At 34.7% G+C, this 15,266-nt stretch overlaps 1 protein-coding gene and 1 pseudogene across 2 annotated transcripts in view; one reads left to right on the top strand and one right to left on the bottom strand.

The window, feature by feature from the left end:
- The window catches only part of CADM2 (cell adhesion molecule 2), a 1,024,870-nt gene that overhangs the window by 956,733 nt on the left and 52,871 nt on the right, over nt 1–15,266 (bottom strand). The gene's annotated exons all lie outside the window — the stretch shown is intronic.
- On the top strand, nt 14,268–14,859 carry LOC121100437 (annotated as a pseudogene).

Below are 15,266 nucleotides of genomic sequence, written 5' to 3'. Positions count from 1 at the left end.
AAGGGCTATTATAATATCAGCCCTGCCACCTGTGTAAAATACGAATTATGAAGGCACAGGAATATTGTGTGAAAGTGTTGGATAAAAACAAACGTCGGTAGTCAAATTCAAGGTGAGGATTCAGTTTATGGCAATAGAAAGTGCTAAGAGAGGAGAATAGCAAGTTTGAAGGGAGATGAACAGGTTGGGAATGAATCTAAAGGATGAGGCCTTAAGTGAATAGGAATGACAGTCCTGAAGATAAAAGTCAACTGAACGTCCACATTGAATGAATATTCTATTCAAAATTCATGAAGGTGAGGAACCCACTGCCCACTGTATTAAGAGACAGAATCGCTACATGAATGGCCATGGCCACTGCAGATATCTCTTCTTTTAAAGATCCCTACTGTCCAAGACATACCCTTTCTTACCTTGTGAGATTTGGCAAAGTAAATTGATTGAGAAAAAACAATTAGCATCCACTTTTACCAAATGGATATTACATTAAAAAAAAAAATGGACATCACATAAGAGAAAGACTTGTCTCGTCTCAAGAAATTACTACGACCAGATCATAGAAAGTCAGTTTTTGGGTTAACTTCAAATTTTATTTGGATTGATGAAATGCCAACCATAGTAAACAACATAGTAAATAAATGGTCAAAATACCTGATTAAACTGCAGTTAGTGTATTGCTATTATACATAGAGAACACCAGTAAAATGACAAAACTTTCAATACCAAATTTATTTAAAACCAAAAAACCCAGAAGTACAACTTATTCTCCCATTGATTAAAAAAAAAAACAAAACTTCTAAAATAATTTCTGTTCTTCAAGTAGAAATAGAATTTTAGAATATAATTCTACTTAATAACTAGAGCTGATAAGTGGCTAAGTTTTGGTCTAAAATCTGTAATTGAAGAAGAAAAAAAATGCTATAAAAAGTTTTGAAATATTTAAATTATTATATTTCAGTAAAATTTTATGTGAATAAATTTGAATATCCAACAATAAGCCACACATATTCTAGGGATGTGGATAATAATTTTGAATTTTTTTAAAAGTTGAAATGACAAATTTATGACAGTCCTGGCATGGAAATTAGCAATAAGAGGATTATTTTACCTTGTTTCCTGATGTTATCAGTTTTTGCTCTGTTGTTAGAAAAATTCAGATTTGTCTAACAGGGAGATGGGATTTTTTCATTCTTATATAGCTGAGTATATCAGTCCTGTGTACACTGACACCAAATAGCACCAGTTTTCTATTCCCTTCTTTGAATATACTGAAATATATTTGTTTTTCTCTGTATTAAAAGAGACATCCAGGGGTGTCTGGGTGGCTAAGTCGGTTAAGCGTCTGCCTTTGACTCCGACTCAGATCATGATCTTAGTGCTCTGGGATCATGCCCCACACCGGGCTCCCTGTTGAGCAGGGAGTCTGCTTCTCCCTCTCTCTCTGCTGCTCTCCCTGCTTGTGCACACTTTCCTTCTCTCTCTGTTAAATAAATAAATAAATCTTCAAAAAAAAAAAAAAAAAAGAGAGATACCCAAATGCAAGGTCTTCAGAGACTTTGAGATAACATGAATTTGTATGTAAAGGTACTGATTGGTATTATAAGACTAGGTAAATTATATAAACTTTCTGATCCTCCGTTTTCTTAGTAAAATGAAAATAATGATTCCTACATCACATGATTTGTGGAAACAAAATGAGAATAAACTAATGAAAATATTTTCTACAAGCTTGACACTTGTTAAGAATTCATTAGTCATTACTGATTCTCTCCCCATTTTGAGAAAGGTGGTTTAGGGAGAAAGTCACGGTCGCACGTGCTCGGTTCAATGTAAAGAACAAAGCTAGTGATGCTCTACTGCACTGAATTTAAATCTTGCCTTTGTCATATGTCATTTGTGTAACTTTGGTAAAGTGTTTAAACTCTCTGAGGAGAAGTTTCCTCATCTGTAAAGTGAGAACAACAATATCCAGCTCAAATTATCCTACAGAGGATTAAATGGGAAATTTCTGTAAAGAACTAACACAGTGCCTCTCATATATGAGGAATTCAAGGAGTATTTATTTTTTTCCATCTGTCTCCTTTAAAACTGTGTATTATTTTTTTTTTAAAGATTTTATTTATCTATTTGACAGAGATAGAGACAGCCAGCGAGAGAGGGAACACAAGCAGGGGAGTGGGAGAGGAAGAAGCAGGCTCATAGCGGAGGAGCCCGATGTGGGGCTCGATCCCATAACGCTGGGATCACGCCCTGAGCCGAAGGCAGACGCTTAACCGCTGTGCCACCCAGGCGCCCCTGTGTATTATTTTTTAAAGTGCTATAGCAACATACTTTGAGAGGAAAAGAAGCATTCTGTATGTTCATATATAACTAGAACTTTTTTTTAAAGAAATGAAACTATAGAGAATGAATTTTATGATAGAAATTTATGTTAAAGTTAAGACTGGTTGAGGCAAATATGTCAGCTGACCTGGTTTCGGCACTTTGCCACTAACATGCTGTGCAACCATAGACACAATCACTAACCTCACTGTTCTGATGTCTATAATATAAGTACTTCAAAAGTTTGATTTGAGGACTGAATAAAATATTTTATTAAAATTCTTTATACAATGTCTGGCTTAAGATACATTATCTGAAAATATTAAACTTTATTATTCTGACAACATTCACTCATTTTTAAATTTAGAAATATAAAATTAAAATACACTATGAAATATAAAAGAGCATAAATCAAGTACAAAGCATGATTACAAAGCATTATATTATTATGAGAATTATGTATTTATAGCATAATAAAAATTACTTCAATGGAACTTCTCAATTGTCCCACCTACATACCTAAAGAGATTTTTTTAAAGGAGCTAAGAATAGGGTCTTAAAATCATCCCATGACTAAATAAAAAGAACACTAAGCAGAAAAAGATGTACTAAGAGAAAGATATCCTGCAAAAACCTGATGTCTAAATTTCATTAGTCTCTCATTGCCACAAATTGGATTAAGGCAGTACATAAAATAGTTTCTTACAAGCCAATTTATTACAGGGCATCCATGCTAGCATGTTTAAAATAAAACCAAGTATCTCCATTTTCAACAAAGTAGATTAATGCAGAACATGTCGCTATATTCCTATCATGATTTCAATCCAATATAAAAAACAAGGCTTTCTAAAAGTGTTGCCTGCTCTGACAGTAAGGAACTTGTTGCTCAATTCCCCCAAGGCAACTTCTCTATTCAATTAAGGATGTTTTGAAGAACTGTTGCAATTTTTGGTACATTGCCTTTTGGGGTACACATAGAAGATATGCTTCACCGATGCATTTTGTTTTCAATTTCTCTTAAAATTCAATTTAGTGTAATAAATCATGAAGATTGGTAGTACATACACAAAGGAAAATTAACATAATTTGGAGAAAATACAAAACTACAAGGAGGATTAATCTCAATGTTTCATAAACTATCAAATTAAATAACAAATTAAATAATTAGAAATGCTTTATTTAGCCTTATTAGAAATACTTCTGAATCAGATTGAAAACTATACAATTATTTGCATATAAATATATTTGCAAAATATTTTAAATTTTTAAAATAAAACAATCATCATTTTACATCTCATTTTAGCAACTGGCTTCACAGTACCATATTAAGTAACCAATTTGTCCATGTAAATGAAACAACATAAGATCTCCAATTCATATGCTGAACATCAGTGCAAAATGATAAAGGTATTTTTGGAAATCAAAACAAAATTCACAAATCTTAATCTGTGTTATGAAATCTTATTCTTGAAAGTAATGTAAATTCTTCTGAAAGAGAATATTTACTCTTACTACTTCTGCAAGTCTGAGATTCACACAAACTCAGTTAGCTCTGCCGTATATTTAGTGTTCTGTCATTTACTGGCCTGACCACAAAGTCCTTGCGCACTAACTTTGAATAATGTGTTGGCAAGGTGAGAAGGTAGACAAGATTGGGAGCCACAAAACCTTTATACCTTGGAGCAAGTCACTACATTTTTATGGACCTAATTTTTCTCATCCATTAAAGAAGATTTTAGATCAATGGTCCAAAAGCTTTCTGCCATCTCTGGAATTCTAGAAGTATTGTGTTTTATGAAATATAATATAGTGAAAACATAACTTTAATACTAGCTCCATCTCATCATTTGAGCAAATTTAGAAGAAATAACCTACAATATTTATTTCACAGACCTGTTTTGAGAACCAGGGGAACTAGCATATATAATAATACATTATAAACTCAAATGCACTACTACATTCACTTAGATATTATTAACTGCATTGTTCAATGTTTGTGAATATTCACTGGCAAGCAGGAGAGGATATATGAATGGTCAAGGACTAGAGCAAAAACTAACAAGCCATAGTTGTTAGATTGAAGTAATGTATCTTATTAAGTGAGCTATATTTTGTTGAAATATGGACAAAATTTCCTAAAGTTTACTTGAAAAGAAAATAAATGACCTTAGAGAACAAAGAATATGACATCTTTGAACTTGAGACTAATCCATTCTTTTTTTTTTTTAACATTTTATTTATTCATTTATTTGGGAGATTGAATCCCAAGTAGGCTCTATACCCAGTGCAGAGCCCAATGCAGGGTTTGATCCCATGACCTTGAGGTCCAGTATATGACCTGAGTCAAAATCAAGAGCCATACACTTAACCAACTGAGCCACCTAGGCACTGTTGGACTAATCTGTTCTTAAATAAATTGTATGTTCAAACTTTCCATGCTTTTGACATTTGAATAAACAAAATTTTTTGACTATAACTACATTCATGTGACCTCAGTTAATCTGCCAAGAACCTTAAGAACACAGTCAGAAGTTATATTCCAAACAACATAACCAAAAATAATTTTAACTGATGTAACTGAAACATGAAAAAGCCTTGTTTTGCTTGGACAAAATTACCTCATGATTTTATAAATCACTGAATTTTTGTACTCTCAAAAAGATGAACTGAATAAGGAATGCTAAGAGGTGTATTTCTTTTAGTCTCAATTGACAAAGAGTAAGTTAAATTTTAATTAGTTATAGAAAAGCCTGGCTTAAATACTATTGTTTCAAAGCTGAAGGACACTTATCTAGATTTATATTTAATGAAACAACAAAAAAAGAAAACTCCAACCAAAACATATTCATGCTTTAATTCAATCACTGGATTTCATTTTCCTTGAATATTTATATGCTTTTTGAATAAGTCCATTATTAAATATCACATATTAACCAATATATCCTTTCAGAATTAAATAAATTTCTATGTGCATGGGAATTGAGAAATGGCTTCATTTACTTCATTGTTCAAACTTTTAGTGTTTTTAAAATAATGGATTAATGTATTTCCATTCATAACTCTCGGTCAGTAAACAGTTAAAAAAAACCAAACCTATAATACTGTAACAACGTCACTTACTATAAGCAGTTATAGATCTTATTAACATCTCATAAATGGTTTTGTAAGTTGGTTTATATATTTTGTTATGTGGATTAGGGTTTAATGTGAACTTATTTTTGATCAGACGGTAAAGTGGAATATTTGCATATAAGCCATGATCACCCTATGCACCATTAGAAGTTGTGAGAACTTACTAACCATCACTGCAGAGACAATAGAGGATAATGGTTTAGGGGGCAGGCTCTGGAACCAGACAGACCTAGATTTTGAATTCTGACTCCTAGATTAGCTATATAATTTTGAGCAACCAAGTTTAAATTCTCCAAGATTCCCTTTCCTGTCTGTAAAATTGTCAGAGTAATAGGACTCACTACAAAGAATCTATCTGAAGATAAAGTGAAAGAAGGAACAGAACAATGTGCTCCCAGTGTTGTCGTTAAATGACGGCTACTGTTATTTTCATTTTTCCTTTGATGACATATAATTTGTAAGATATTTGCAGCTCTCATATCAGAAGACAAAAATGGCTTTACTCACTGTGTCGAGGGAACACTCCAGTTCTGTACTTTTGAATCCCTAAAGTTTGAAAGTGCTGTAGTTAGTGAAAGTGAATGTATATTTGGTATCTTCATATTTAGCCCCTCCAAAATATAAGAAAGACAAATTAATTTATTTCTTATATAAAAATCATATGGGAAACTAATGGAAATTTCACTATATGTGTATTATCTAACTAGAGGAACAAATTCCAAATTCTTGTTACTTAATAAATTATCTATTATGGATGGTGAAGATATTCTTAAGCACATAGAAAAACAAGTATAATGAAGCAGACCTCAACTATTTCAAACAACTAATTTTAAAATACAGAACACTAAATTAAGAAAAAAGTGATGATAAAAATAAATAACTAAAAGAGCATGGAATACTATTCACATGTGTATTTTATTTAGGAGGAACTGCCACTTTATGTTAAAACATTAATCTATGCCACTTCTAGTGTTTGAAGCTATAGCAGTTATTGTTCTAAATAGTAACAGATGCTTTATATTCTTTGTTTGAATAAAATGATGGTTCGATTTTTTTTTAAAATTCCAATTAAAGTAGAGAAATAGAGGCTGAGAGTTTCCTTCTGGACTCATGAAACAAGAAATCCAATGTATACAACCAGTAATAAACCTACTGGGAAAACTGATCGGGCAGTGGGGGAAAAGGAAGAGAAGAAAGAGAAAAAGTGCCTGAGAAATTTCAAATAAAAAGCATGTTTGATAAAATAGAAGACACATTAAAAAGAAAAAATACTCCACAACCCAATCCTACTGAGGTAATAAGTACAAATGATATAGAGGATATCCTAGCTGCAGCAGGAGCAAATAAATACATACGTACATACATACATACATAACAAATAAATAAGAAAACCACAAGAGTAACAACACTAAGTTAAATCTTCAGTATGACTCTGTTTTTAGAATCTGATCTGAGTCCATTTTAAAATCAAACAATTCTGGAATTCTCCCATATTAATAGCACTTAATTCTAAAGTCTTTTTTAGTAGAAACACTTGCTTTGCGTTATGAATTATTGTGAAAGCATTTAGGCAATTGAATGGACTTGGCTGTTTCATATAGACTAGCACACTAATCTTATAAATAGGAAATTTAAAGCATAACTGCTAGGATGATTTCTATAACAGATATTTGAAGAAATGTGGGATTCAAATGAATTCCGTACAATATAATAAAATAAGGGGTCTAAAATAACATTTCAGGAGTCTTAATGATGTGTTTAGGATTAAGATAAAACCAAATGAAGTCAGTTCTTTTGTTTGTGTATTCGTTTTCTCAACAGGTATTTATTGTGTCTCTACTACATGATGCAGACAATGTATATAGATGAATATACATCATTGGGTGAGACATGACCTCTGCCTTAACATAATTCAAAGAACAGTGAGACAAAAGCACATTAGAATTTCAGTGTTGTGTGGCAACAGTTCTAATAGTAGAACACACAACATACAGCAATGGCAGAGAGAGAAAGAGTGGTTTGGAGACTCATCCAGTGGAGAAGAAAGGGAAAGCATTTCAGGTCAAGAATTTAGTAAAAGCAGCTTATTGGTCGAGTTTGAGAACTAAATAACAATTAAAACTCTTCTCTGAAGGAGCAGAATCTCTACCTTTGCTCTTGAATAAAGACTGCTCGGAAAATAAGAAAGACCCAAAGAGGACCACTCCCCATACTGCTCCATAAACCAGGATTATACTATCATCGTCATAGGCCCCGAAGTTACAAACATAAAGTGTACCCACGCTGTAAATATAAACATGAATAATCAGTGTAAAATATGTGATAAACACAAAAGATGTTTAGAACATTTGCATTTGGGAATTTGGGGAAGCTGAGTGCTCTCAAGGGAATTCCAGTGAACAAATATAGAAGACAGTGTTATTCTGGCATTATTTCTGATGCTGTCACGTCAGGCTGCCCCCTCCTCTTTTTATCCAATAACTTCTATAAGCCCCTGGTATTTAAGCCATTTTTTCTTATGTCATTTTGTTCCTTCTGTTATTAGTTTACCGACATTGACCGAAATGCACAGGATTTTTACTGAAACGGTATGCATGCTAGAATGCATTAGTCACTGCATGGGAAGACATGGTGGAAGAGATGGGCGTGTCATGCCTCTATTGAGACAACATAATTCCATTAGCAATTTCCAAATTGAGATCTCTGAGATTATAATAGGTGCTTTACAAACATGACAAAGAGATGCTAGCAATATTTTCCTCTATAGTGTATTTTAAATATGAGAAGGGAAAAAAACCTTATTCATATTTCTAAAGCTAGGCTTATTCCATAATGTTTATCCTTTTCAGAAATGGTTCCATTCTTGATAAATTCCAAGATGTGGCCTGTAAAATCACCCAATGCACTAACTTGTTACTTTTGTTCATTGATGTATCAGAAGCATTAACAACTAACTGGCAATCCATGTCGAAAATGAAAAGTAAAATCCAGTGCTTTTCAAAGTATAATAGAAACAGAAAAAATAAAATTTGGACTATTTCATTGTGAAGATGATATAACCAGCTTTGTTTCTAAAGAAAAAAAAAAAACTATATAAGATGAAACCTTAAGATGATTTGAGAAGTACCCAAAATGTACAGTTCTAATTTTCCCATCTGCTACAAAATTGCTATAGAAAATGGAATTTTTATGTTATGCTGCAACGATAATAAAATACATTTGCACATATATACACACATATATATTATATATGCATATACACACATGCACATACATATGATGCTGTATCTGATAGAACATTAACATTAGTCTGATATGTGATAGAGACATAGAATGATGTTCTCATTTTGAGTTATTTTTTTTAAACTGAGTATTATAAACAAAAATGCCAAATGAAAGATATTTCTCTTTATCTTCATTGCTTTGTATTTTTTATTCTTAATCATATAGCTTTTATTTTTCTGTTTCATTCATTTGTAAAGTATAAATCATTAATAAAATGAAATTGTTTATTATATGTATGAATGTATGCATAATACCATTTTATTTCAAATTCGATTGATATGTTCATTATACCTCATGACTTGTTGATGTTTGGGTACCTATCTTAATTTTTAAATTGTTCCATAATTACTTTTTGGAAACTCTGATCTAAGCAGCCAAAGCATTTCTTTTCTAATCCTATAGCAAATGTCAGTAAAAAATATTTAACTTTATCAAAGAGCTATACTGGATGGCATCTACTATTTTCAATAGGAACTCAAAATGTCTCTTATTAAAACCACCAAGCAACGTAAGTAGGATCTGATTGCCATAACAATCTTGATATTTTAAAGCATCAATTACTTAGTTTAGGGTTAGTCCTAGACATACTAGTTTTTATATCATATTTACTTTATATTAAACTCCCTTCCAATCTATTATTAACAGAAGAAAAATAAATAAATGAACTGTCCCAGAAAATAAATTATATTTCAAACCTCAATGGTTAATCAACCATGGTATCTCTATTTGGGAAATGATTACATTTGTACACAGTTTAAACAGTATTGTTAGAAGTTCATGTCTTTTCAAATGTGTGTGTGTGTGTGTGTGTGTGTGTGTATTATCTGTTAAGACCAGTGACCTGAAGGGAAAGAAAGAAACTTGGCATTTACAGCTCTTTTAGAATCTTGTCCACTTCTTACTAGAATGTGATTTTGGACTGGTCAGTTAACCCTTCTGAGCCTCAAGCTCCATACTGTAAATGGAGTATTTTGTTTACTTTTCAGGGCTCTTCTCTTACAATAACATAGAGTTTGCTTGGCTCATTGTTGGCAGTCAGTTAATGAAGTTGATTATAATAGTGGCTTCTGTGATTTCTTATTCCCTGGGCTAGTTTTGGGATAAAGCTGTAATGCCTGAATAATATCTTGGAGTTCTTACTGCTATTCTTGTTTCTCTAGTATAAAATTTAAGCTTATATTAGTAAAGCATATTATTGAAGCCTTTGGCATTGATTGTTGACCGTACTAGAACAGCCAACTGTCCTAGTTTGCTCAGGACTGAGGGGATTCCCAGGATGCAAAGCTTTCAGTGCTAAAACTGGGAAAGTTTCAGACATACCAGAGGGCTTGGTCACTCTATACTGACCATCTAAGTTTCATCTTCCTTGTCCTTAACTATATTGTAGCCAGAAACCACACTTCCTAGCGCCTTTGTATCTAAGTTGGTTCATGTGACTAGTTCTAGCCAATGGAATGATGTGTGCATTTCTGAGCCAGAAAGTTAAGTATTCAATGTACCTTCCCAGTGCTCTTTCCTTTTTATCACTGGCAGGTAACAACAGACACGGTGATCTTAAAGCCCCAAGATCACTGATCCACAAAATAGAGACAGTCTACAGTCCTGAATTACTGTGTGGAAGAGGGTTTTACAAACCTCATCAAACTGTGAAGTGAGAAATGAACTTCATTGTGTTTTAGTATATAAGCTGCCAAAGCGAGCACTGACCTTAGTTGTATTAAATCTTCGAGATTTTGGAGTCTTTGTTTCCTCAGTTAGCGTACCTTAATTAGAAGATATAACTTACGGTTATTAAATAATATTGGAGGTGAATGTCATTTGTCACTTGTTCTTGCCACAAGAGATGGCACATACAGGAGATACAGAAGGGTCATTCTTCACTAATAACACGCTGTTCTAAGTTTAGCCACCCTAGCAACTTCAAATTATCCATGAGTTTATTTACTGCTCTCAATAAGCTTAACAGGCTGGCAGTATCATTTCCTCCATTTTAGACGATTAAAATAGGACTTAGAGTCATCACTTATTTTCCTCTCACTAACACAAAGGTAAATACCAAACCTAAGAATAAACTCACTACTTCTCATACCAAACTCCAGGCTTTTCCATTAAACTGTTTCCTTTACATATTCTATAATGGTATATATACTATATATATATATACCATGTATATATATGTGTGTGTGTATTATCTGTTTTATATATATATATATGTTTTATATATATATATACAAGCATAAATAAACACACACACACTGCAAAGCAATGACTACAGTGAGAACATGTACATATTCGTCTTCTTTCATTATGTCTTTACAAACCGATTTCAGATAATTAGATGTAATGTCTTTCTTTTTTAATTTGTCCACCTTCTAAAATTCTCTGTGGCATCACAACTTGCTAATTGCCTGCTCCTTCAGATGCTTTAAATTTTAGGTATATCATTTTTAAAAATTATTTCTTTGAATGCTCCATCCCACTCTTTGGTGGGTCTCATTTATTGCCCCATCCTCATGATAGATAAAATCGTTGAGCTTGCCTCTTCACTCTATATTGCCCTTCCACTCACGTGTCTTACCTATTTATATTGCTAATTACACTAATTTTACCTGTGTTCAAAACTGTAGTGTTTGGCTCTAGTTCCAAGTTTTTCTTGAAATACAGATTGACAGGTGTTTACTTGTGTTTAAAAAGTGCAAAGGAGGGTATACCAAATACTGCATCTGTTGGGCTAAAATTCAACTTCATAATTACATGGTATAAGCCAGCTTCTCTCCTTATTTCCCTCTTTTCCAATTATCCCAATTGTTTAGACATATTTGGAATGTGTGTGTGTGTGTGTATGCTTTTCTTTGCATATTAAAAAAACATATTTATTCATGTAATTAGTGTCTCCACATATTTCTCACTTCAGCCTCCTTCTTCCCATTCTCACTGGGAACATGCTAAGTTAAGCCCTCATTGTACTATGCTTATAGCATAGGAGCAATTCTGCTCTGCTGACAGTTACTTTATATCCTTCTGGACTTTTCTTTGCCTAATGAATTTTCACCTATCTTTTCCTATTATAATTCATTCAGATATATGCTCTAGATTAATCTAAGCACATATCTGCTCCTGCTTCTCTTGTTTGAAATTTATCTCTATTCCCTCCCAAATTAAGTATTAACTTCTCAAACTCGTGTTTAAAATCATTCATAATACTCTCAGAGATGCCTTTGTTTTGTGTGTGTGTGTTTAAGATTTTATTTATTTATTTGAGAGAGAGAGAGAGAGAGCAAGCACAAGTGGAGGGAGGGGAAGAGTGAGAGGGAGGAGCAGAGTCCCCGCTGAGCAGGGAGCCCAACGTGTGGCTCATCCCAGGACCCTGAGATCATGAGCTGAGCTGAAGGCAGATGCTTAACCAACAGAGCCACCAGGGTGCCCCTCACAGATGCCTTTGTAATCATATCATATCTACTTGGTAAGTTTCAGTCAAGCAAGACAATTGTGCATTCCCCAAATACCCTCTAGACCTCCCCACTCCTGCTGGGTCTACACTCTCCACCTGGGAAACTCCATTTTAGTTCATTCCTTTGGAAACCTTAATCATCCTTTAAGACCTAGCTCGAAGGAGCTTTAATGCATATTTTTTTTCCCTCTCCTTGCTAAAGGCCATTTGAAAACCTTCTTCCTTGAACTCACAAAGCACTTTCTTTGCACTTACTTCCCTTACAATGTATGTTACTTCAATCAGATAATAGAATCTTCCCTGGAATTTGTTTTTCCCTAAGAAATTAAATGTTTCTTGTGGACAGGCATTATAATAATCATCTTTGTATTCCTCAAGTGCTTAGCATAATATCTTACTCTCGAAAAAAAGTTCATTTATACAGAAGAGCCTTCAAGGTAAGATACTATTTTAGAAATAATTGAAATGCCAAAGTGTCTAAATATATATATGCTTGAGAGTATATATGGGGCTGATTGGGATGCGGTTAAAACTTGCGTGGAGTTAAATAATGATGAAGCAAATTCATTCTGAGGAAGTATCATATGATGGTTAGTAAGTTTTTAGCCAGTGAAAAAATAAGGAAATAAAATTTTAGTAAATTATAACTTGTCCATTTAATTTACAACAGCCCCATGGATTTTCAATGCATAGTTCAACCATAGAAACTGCCAAATATTTTTTCTAGTTTAAGTAAGATGATATAAAGCTACATAAAATTACATCTCTCTCCTCTCTCTCTATATATGCACATATATAGTATAATATAAAAATGTAATACGCTGATAAAAGACTTTTAAAAATAAAGGAAGTATTATATTATCAAACTATAAAACTTTCTCTATGAAAAATCGCAGAAGCTGATTTTGTTTCTAAGAAGTAAACATAAAAAGAAATAGAACATGCTAAGCACGCTCTAAAATGCCTCCGAGTGATTCCCACTGTCTAGAATTCACATCTTTGTATAGACATCCAGATTGTACCAGAGTTGTTCTGGGTGACTGGTAGCACATAGCTGAGGTGATAGTATGTCATTTCCTGCATTAACTTACAAAGACAATGACTCCCATCTCACGCATTCTCATTCATTCTTGCCCTCTTGCCCTGGGAGAAGCAAGCTGCTATGTTGTAAGCAGTCCTGAGCAAAGTCTTCATGACTAGGAATTGAAGCTTCCAGCCAAACACCAGTGAGGATCTTAGGCCTATGAGCCTGCTGTCAACCATGGGAATAAGCTTGGAAGCACCACTTGAGCTTTGAGATGATGGCAGCAACTGCAACCCTGTGAGTCCCTGAGCCAAAACCAGCCAACAAACCTGCTCCCAGACCACTGAACCTCAAAAACAGTGTAAGAAAGTAATTATTTGGTGATACTTTGTTATGCAGCAATAAATAACTACAGAGAATACATAGATACTAGAAACTTTGCCATTAAGCCTATTTATAATGAAAGCAATAATGTATATTTTAAAAAGGATTTTGTTGACTACACATTTAATTTACTAACTTAATGAAATAACCTCAAAATAAACATTTACATGATAAGAATTTAGTTTTTACTTAATAAAAGCAATTACGACCCCTTACTTCTACAGATCTGACTTCTTGGCTCTCATAAAGCGTAACAATTGTGGGTTATGTTTCTTTTCCCTTAAAATAAAATGTCTGGGGGGCACCCGGGTGGCTCAGTTGCTTGGGCATCAGCCTTCAGCTCAGGTCATGATCCTAGAGTCCTGGAGTCCTGGATCCTGTCCTTCCTTGGGCTCTCAGCTCAGTGGGGAGTCCACTTTTCACGCTCCCTCTGCCCCTCCCCCTGCTCATGTTCTCTCTCTTGCTCACTCTTTCTCTCAAATAAATAAAACCTTAAAAATAAATAAATAATTTTTAAAAATAATTAAATAAAATGAAGCGTTTTGAGGCTGCGTCTGGCTCCCAGTCTCACAGTCTACGCAGCACACTGAGCTCCACAGAGACGGTGCCAGGCAACGGAGAGCCCAACGTGCACTGGGCGACTCTGTGCCTCACTGAGGAAAATAATTAAACGTGGGCAACGGAGATGCTAAGAAGCCAAGAGGCAAAATGTCCGCATATGCACCGTTTGTGCAAACTTGCTGAGAGAAGCACAGGAAGCACCCAGATGCTTCGGAGAACTTCGAGTGTTCTAAGGAGTGCTCCGGAAGCTGGAAGACCGTGTCTGCGGAAAGAAAGGAAAACCTGAAGATGTGGCAAAGGCGGACAAGGCCCATTGTGGAAGAGAAATGGAAACTTACATCCCCCCCTAAAGGGGAAACAAAAAAGAAGCTCAAGGATCCCAATGCACCCAATAGGCCTCCTTCAGTTTTTTCTTGTTTAGTTCTGAGTATCGCCCCCAAACCAAAGGGGAACATCTCGGCCTATCCATTGGCGATGTTGCAGAGAAACCGGGAGAGACGTGGAGGACCCCGTGCCGGTGACAAGCAGCCGCAGGAAAAGAAGGCTGCCAGGCCGAAGGAAAACTAGAAGGTCATTGCCCCCGCCGCGCTGAGGAAAGCCTGATGCGGCATAGGAGGGAGTCGTGTCGGCTGAAAACCGCAAGAGAAAGAGGGAAGAGCAGGAAGACAAGGAAGATGAAGAGGATGAAGACAGAAGATGAAGAAGATGATGTATAGGTTGGTTCTCGCGCAGTTTTTGTTCTCTTGTCTATAAAGCACGTAACCCCCCTGTACACAGCTCACTCCTTTTAAAGTAAAGACACGTAAGCTGTTTAAGATTTGTTTTTAAACCGTACAGCGTCATTTTTGCGTAGTTAACACACTACGGGATGTGTGTTTGGAGAGCCCTGGCCTGCGGGTATTTTCCGTAGCCACGAACCTTGCGGGACAGTGTGGGGGTGGTACGTCCGCACGGAAATGTAAAGCAGGCTCTGTGCACAGCGCAAATTAGCGGTATGTTTTTGCATCTTCACTTGTCTCTGATGCAGCTTACACAAAATAATTGTTGTTCTGGTACCTGAATATCAGTCTGTAGTTGCAAAAAAAAAAAAAAAAAGTTGCAGCTGTT

This window comes from Ursus maritimus, unplaced genomic scaffold (assembly GCF_017311325.1).
Source record: "Ursus maritimus isolate PB19 unplaced genomic scaffold, ASM1731132v1 scaffold_4, whole genome shotgun sequence".
In the NCBI taxonomy this organism is placed as follows: domain Eukaryota; kingdom Metazoa; phylum Chordata; class Mammalia; order Carnivora; family Ursidae; genus Ursus; species Ursus maritimus.
This window is presented reverse-complemented; position numbering and strand designations above follow the sequence as displayed.